Source organism: Solanum lycopersicum, chromosome 10, assembly GCF_036512215.1.
Source record: "Solanum lycopersicum chromosome 10, SLM_r2.1".
Classification (NCBI taxonomy): Eukaryota; Viridiplantae; Streptophyta; class Magnoliopsida; order Solanales; family Solanaceae; genus Solanum; species Solanum lycopersicum.
Genome location: NC_090809.1, coordinates 32792305 through 32799867, shown reverse-complemented (window position 1 = coordinate 32799867; position 7563 = coordinate 32792305).

Sequence of the window (7563 nt, the reverse complement as noted above, 5' to 3'; positions counted from 1 at the left end):
ACTACGATGCCACCTACGGAGTGTCAGAGACCCGACGGACCATCATAATCTCCATAGGTGGTCTCTTCTGCATTTCTCACCCAAAAAACTTCCGCGTTCATCTTTGGATAGATTTCCTGCAAATAAGGAGAAACTTACATAAAAATCATTGCAAAAAGCCTTTTGGACACACACTAAACTTAAGGAAAAGGCATTAAAAGTACCGTGAAACCACGGTAAAATCACAAAGACATAACTATATCACCTTCAAGTCATCATATACAGTATCATATCATCATCAATATAATCATTATAGACTCATATAGTCAAGTAGGAACAACCATGTATCAACCCTAAGACTACACATATAGCAGATAGTCATAGTCTACATGATCACCTATATAACATCAATAGAAGAACACATACTTCTTCATTACTTCACATATAGATAGATATGATCATGCTTCACATAATTAAACTACAAAAATCATCATAATACTTCAAGAAGTATCGACAAGGCCATGATCATCATATTGCATAAAGTAACGCCAACAAGGCCATATCAATTCACATCGCACCGTGACCATAAGTGGACCATACCAATAACAACATAATTGAAGTATAATTAAAATAAAATAAAAGTAATTACGGCAGAATACCCCCACTCAATCTTACCACTTCGATTCCAAAGCAAAATCTTCAAATCCAATACTATAAGGCCCTTACCCATGGACATAACAAAAAATTCAATACAATTATATCAATAATCAACGAAAATAGAACAATTCATTACATACTCATCAATCTAAAGCAACCTAAATATCAATTTTCTACAATTATCACCTCAATGGATAGCCCATAGAAAACTACATTAGAATTCATAAGCCTTAAGTCAATATCAATTCAATAAGCCTAATATTAAATATATGTAAGAATATTAAGTACTCAATTGATAAAATTGAAACAGCCTATTAACCAATCAATCATAATCTATACATGAATCAAAATCTCATAACAAACTACACTTAAATTCATCAATATCAAAGCATTATTACATAACCCATATTTTAGTCAAATTGAGGGATTTGAGAATATCAAGGGTTCAAGGAGAATTTCATTGGAAACATAAATTAAACATCAATAACATCATATCTTAAAGTATGAAAACCTTTCATGCAAGAACCCAAGACTTAGAGTAGAAATTGGACTTTTCATCTTTCTTTTTTTTGAAATCTTTGAAAATCATCTTTGATATTGTCTGTAAGGTGATAGAAAGCCTTAGACGAAGAACTCCCATACCTTATTTGAATAAACCAATGAAAATTGAAGAAGAAACTCCACTGAAGAACCACATTCAAGATCCATCTTCACCTTGAACTCTCATGGAGGTCTTTGAAGAAACTTTAAGAGGGGATGTGTTTTGATTTAGGTGTTAGGGTTTAAATGAGAGTTTAATGACTTATATACTATTAAAACATACATAAAAAAACTCAAAAGAACCTTCTAAAGACTTATAGGGGCGTGGGGTGAATTTACAAGTTCACCCCTCACTTGGCAGTGAACTCCACGAAGGACTTCACCATCGCCGGTTGCCCATCACGGTCTGTCCCATGACCAACGGACCGTCCTGTTGGTCTGTGGTCTAGGAAAGTTGATCTTTACTTGGCCTCCTATTTCACACTCCTAAGTGTACATAGATATTCACCACCAATGGAGAGTCGTCTGACCCACTGGGCGTCGATTGCCAACCGTGGGTTGGGCTGTCTTGGACAGTTTTGGCACCAACTTTGGGTCCTTCCTAAAGGACCCTTGGATGGTCCTTGGGGACGTCTTCCTAGATGTTTCCAATCCAAATATTCTCTTACATGAATTTATTACCTACATAATCAAAAAAGAACACGTAAAACTCGACGAAACATGCATAGATACACAATGTCGTTTCAAGGCAAGTCTTTTGAATGTCATGGACGTTCTTGGATGTTTGACCTCCAAAATTCACGAAAATTGAAACACTACCTATATACACTATATTAAATCATTTAAGGACCTTATAACCTCATTAATCACATGTAAACACATAAAAATACATATGAGGCACATAGGTGACTTAGTCATCGAACGTCTTGGTTGTTCATTGACGTTTAAGTTCCAATGCAACTAATCTCTTAGACACTGCCTATATACAACATTATATACCATTTTAGGATCTTATAGTATAATTAAAACCATGTTATACTGTAGCTTCACCTAAGTCATGTTTGGGGTCTTACAAGTGAACTCTCTCTTTTCGGTACGAGAGTAGAACATTGGATTTTATGTTGCTCACACGGTCTCATGTATGTTATGGAGCTTCTTTCCCTAATGTAAAAATTAAATGAATAAGTTATGTTAAATCTTATTAGGGTTGTCTTTTAGTCTACTACATAGGGTAAGGGAGGGTATGTGACTTCTCTTACTCATTGCACATGTGGGATCCTAAGGAATGGTTCTAGTAATGTTCTTTTATGACTATGATTATGTTTATAATCTATGAGTAGTATTGATATATGATGAATTATATATATGAGAATATGTTGTAAGTGTGAAGCGGGTTGCTTAATGTCATACTTAGCTTTGGATAGGGTTATGGGGCTTTATTCTTGGCATTGCACAAGTGTTGCTTGAGTTACTTATATGTTGATATGATTATTGGGTTCCTTATATGTGTATATTGAATTGTTGGACATTATGCATGGATTTAACTAAATTGTTCATTTTTCTCATGAACTAATATTTTTTATGCATAGGGACCATACTTATTACATGTGTTTTATACTAACCCATATTTCTTCTTTTTTCCCCAAGAATTCTAGGTCCGTGTCATTCACGAAATTTGTGGTCATTGAGTAAGAGACTTTGCTCTTTCATAATTTAATTGGTGAGTCCTCATGAGTTCCAAGGATATAACCACTCATCAAGCCTTACCAGTTTTTTCTATGTCTTGAGACAATTCTTTCATTCTCATGTTGAGACTTCGTTGTAGCCTATATGGGCATATTGTAAGAGATAAAAGTCTAGGCCCAAACTATTTTCATTCATTATGTAGATGGTTAAATGCGAGATGAACTATTACACTATGTTGTTGTTAAATGTTAAGTGAGAAAATAATTAAGCTTTATAAGTGAGGGGTCTATGTAAACCCCATATACTATATGTGAGATGTCTAAGTATACTTCGCTATATAGAAAAGTTCTAAATTTTCTGCTAATTTTGACCTATGAAGTGCTATAATGTATGATAAGGTCTTGTCTTAGTCCTCTTAAAGGGGGAGGACGTCGGTTACGCCTAGGGGGTACTTTGGGTCGTAAAAAAGAGATCACCCAACAACCTATTCAATACACACTTAGGTGATCCTTAAGATTATCAAAGATAAGCATGCTTCATTCCATTTGATAAGTAAACACTCATTCCTAAGGATACTAGAATAAACATAAATTCATGTAGGAACTTCACATAAAGACTATCCTACAAGACAAACCCCAAGTTTCACTTTGTGCAATGTGAAAGTAGCATCCCATACTACTACCCTAACTTTAGTGCACATCACATTCATCATATACGTAGCTTTCATCATACAAAACACAATATCAACATGTTACCTTAATATAATACATAAAGTGATAAAACTTCTTTGACATCATATAATGACCCATTCATACATTTTTATATAAGAACACACCAAGACTTCCTCCAAATGTCTACTTATGCAATGGATAGATAGTATCTCATTCCACCACCTACCCTAAGCAGTACACCCTTTAGAAGACTTAGTTCATAATATTCATTTCTGGGGGAAAGCTTTAACAAATAAAGACCATGAGATCTAGAAATGGAAGTCGATATTAACTCCTATCAGATGAGGAATCCCTTCTTGCCTAAGGTAGGGTCATACTCTTAGCCTTTATATGGATTTTCCAATAGCTACACCTATGCAAGTGCATAGTTAAGGGATAAGCAGATTGATTCTAAGTAACTCATTCTCAACTAACGAGGATCACTCATTCTCAAGAGGTAAATTGGATAAAACATCTCTACTAATGAATTATACCCACCCCTTCTTCAAATCATCTCGGTATTAAGCATAACTCCCCACAGAGTCTTAAGCATTCATTGACTATAGGTTAATGGATAATTATTTAGTACTATATCTCAACTAACGAAGAGTACTTATCCCTAGAGGTTACTTTTGAATACTACAGCTTAACTCAAGAAGAGTATCCAAACCTCCTACCTTTCTTTGAAAAGCTCTAGGAATTAGTGAGGTTGCTACTAAAAACTTACTCTCAACTCAAGAAGTGTGTCCACCCCAAAATCCACCTTTTCATTTCTAGAGTTCTTTAGGAATACAAGGGAATGGTCTAGAAACTTTATATCTACTCAGGAAGAGTTCCTACCTTACAATCGCCCATTTTCATTCATTGACTTCATGCATAAATTCGAAGTGTGTGTGAGTACATGTGAGCGCACCTTTCATTTAATCCAATCCTTAGACACATTTTCTGAATACTTCACAAAATCATCATAAGAAAGAATAATAAGGCAGTAAATATTAACAGTACAACATGAGGAAAACATAGCTCTAACATTATCTAATAATATACAATAAACACACTTCATAAGCCAAAAGTTGAGAATATAAATGACTATTGGTTCATTGGGTTTTAGACCTTAAAGTCATCAAATAACATCAAAAATATGATATAATATTCATTAAAAAGTTTTCATGCAAAGGCCCATGCTTAGAATAAAAAATAGAAAAAATTAGGAAATTTGGAAACTTTTTGAGAAGTCTTTTGGAATGGCTCCTTGAATGAAAGAAGAATCAAGGATGAACTATCATACCTTAGATGAATAAATCCCATGAAATTAGGATTGGAAACTTGAAGAATTTGATCTTCTTCCTTGAGCTTGAAGTTCACCAATGGAGGATTCAGCTTAGAGAGAGAATTTAGAGAGAAGGGAGAACATGTAAAATATTTGGATTCTTATTGTGGATTGGGGTTTTTGATTAGGGTAATGGGCGTATGATGACCTAAAATAAATATATAATACACCCCAAAATACTAAAAAAAAACCCTACATGAATTGAACCTTTTTATACAAGTGAAACTTAACTTAAATTTTTGGAATCCTCATCGTGATACAAGTCCGCGACGCGGAGCTGTTCCCACAAGACTTTTGAAAATAAATTTTGAGACAGTAGAGTACCCGTTTTATCCGTGATGCAAACCAAAAATTTGGCCAAGGTGCAACAAGTCCGTGACGCAGACTAGTTTCACTAATGAACAACTTTGGCTGTCTTGAGCAACTTGTTGCCCCAAGGTTGGGTTCTCTTCACGGACCCTTAGGAGGTCCTTGGGGAGGATAAACCAGACATTATTACCCTAAAAATGTTCTTATTGGTTTTAGGTTCATCTCCTATGCTTTTAGATTCTAAACAACACGTAGAAACACATACAATATACAATCACGCACTAACACACACACAAGGCTAGTTTCTGAACATCTTGGTCGTCCCTTGACATTGGACTTCAAAACTTAAAAAACAGACCTATAAAACTAAAATTAACCATTTTAAAACATTATTAACTCATAAAACACAAGAGAAGCTCTAGTTAGAAATTTTTTATCGTGTTGATTGATCTGGGTTCTACTTATTTTTATGTGTCCATTTGATTTCCCTCAAAATTTTCTATGATTTGTGATATACTTAATCCCTCCATGAATTTTTCTACCTTGGTGGAGAGTCTTTCATAGTAAATTATCTCTATCGTTCTTGTCCCATTTTGTTTTTGGGTTTTTAGACTTGGGCTTATTTGGTAATTTCGGATATAACTGACTTTGATATAATCTTACACATGACTTGGTGGTCCCCCTATGCTGATTTGCTTAATTGTAGTTTTGTAACTCAAGAAATTTCTAGAAGTGAAGAGTTAAGAGTGGGAAGGGGTTTACAAGCCTAAGCAAGCTAAGATCATATCCTTCATTTGCGCTAGGAAATTGGTAGAAGAGGGGTTTTTGGTTTATTGGTATCTTATTCGAGATGCTGAGGTTAAGTCTCCTTCTATTGAGTCTATTCATGTGGTGTCAAAAGTAATAGAAGTGTTTCCTACAGAATTTCCTAGCATGCTTGCAGATAGAGATGTAGATTTCTAGATTGATTTGGAACATGGTACCCGTCGTATTTTGATCCCTCCGTACAACATTGCTCTTTAAGAATTAAGAGAGGTTAACGCTCAAATCCAAGAACTTCTTGATAAAAGATTCATTTGTCCTAGTGCTTACCTATGGGGTAATCATGTATTATTTGTTAAGAAAAAGTATGGAATCATGAGGATGTGTTTAGATTACCGAAAATTGAATAGGCTCACCTCAAAACAAGTAACAATTACTTCGAATAGACAATCTTTTAGACCAACTGCAAGGTGCATCAGTTTGTCTAAGATTGATCCAAGATCTGGTTTCTATGAGGTATTGATTTGACCTTAAAATGTCCTCAACGTGGTGGTTAGAAACTACCATTGGCATTAGGAGATTGTAGTTATTTCGTTTGGGCAGACTAATGCTTCTGCAACTTTCTTGAGTTTGATGAGTAGTATGTTTAAACCATTTCTTGGTTTGTTTGTTATGGTCTTTATTGATGATATTTTGGTGTATTAAAAGTAAGTATGAGCATCCCAAACATCTTCATATTGTTATAGGGGTTCTTGGGAAAGAAAAGTTATATGCGAAATTTTCTGTGTCTGAATTTTGATTGAATTCAAATGCCTTTTTGGGGAATGTAATTTCAAAAGAAGGGTAATGGTGGATCCCTAAAATATTGAAGCAATTATAATTTTTGCTTGTCCTAACTCTCTGAGTGAAGTTAGGGGTTTTGGAGGCACAATATCTACTTCGTCGATTTGTAAAGAACATTGCTTACATTGCACACGTTTGACAAATTTTACCATAAAGGATATACCTTTTTAATGGAATAAAATATATGAGGAGATCTTTCAAAATCTCAATACTCTCTTGAGAACAACACTTATTCTAGCACTACAAGTAAAAGAATCTTTTATTGTTTATTGTGAAGCTTCCCATTTGGGTTTGTGTTCGGTGTTAATACACTATAAGGATGTTATAGCTTATGTGTCACGACAGTGGAGGTGCATGAGAGGAATTATCCAACGCATGATTTGGAATTGGTATTGGTGGTCTTTGGTCTTAAGATATGGTGACATTACCTCTATGGTGTCAAGTGTGAGGTGTTTACTAATCATTATAGGTCGCAGTATATGTTCACTCAAAAGGATCTAAATTTAAGACATCGACGGTGGATGGAGTTGCTCAAAAATTATGATATGACCATCCAATATCATATAGGTAAGGCTAATGTAGTGGTAGGCACAGTAAATTGAAACATAGTAAATATAGGTAATTTAGCTTTCTTGAGTGCATTCAAGTGACTTTTGGCTAAGTAAATTTAAACCTTGGAAGATACGTTCATGCTTTTGGGAATGTTTGAGAAAGTAGGGGTGTTATCTAGTATACACGTAAGGGCCA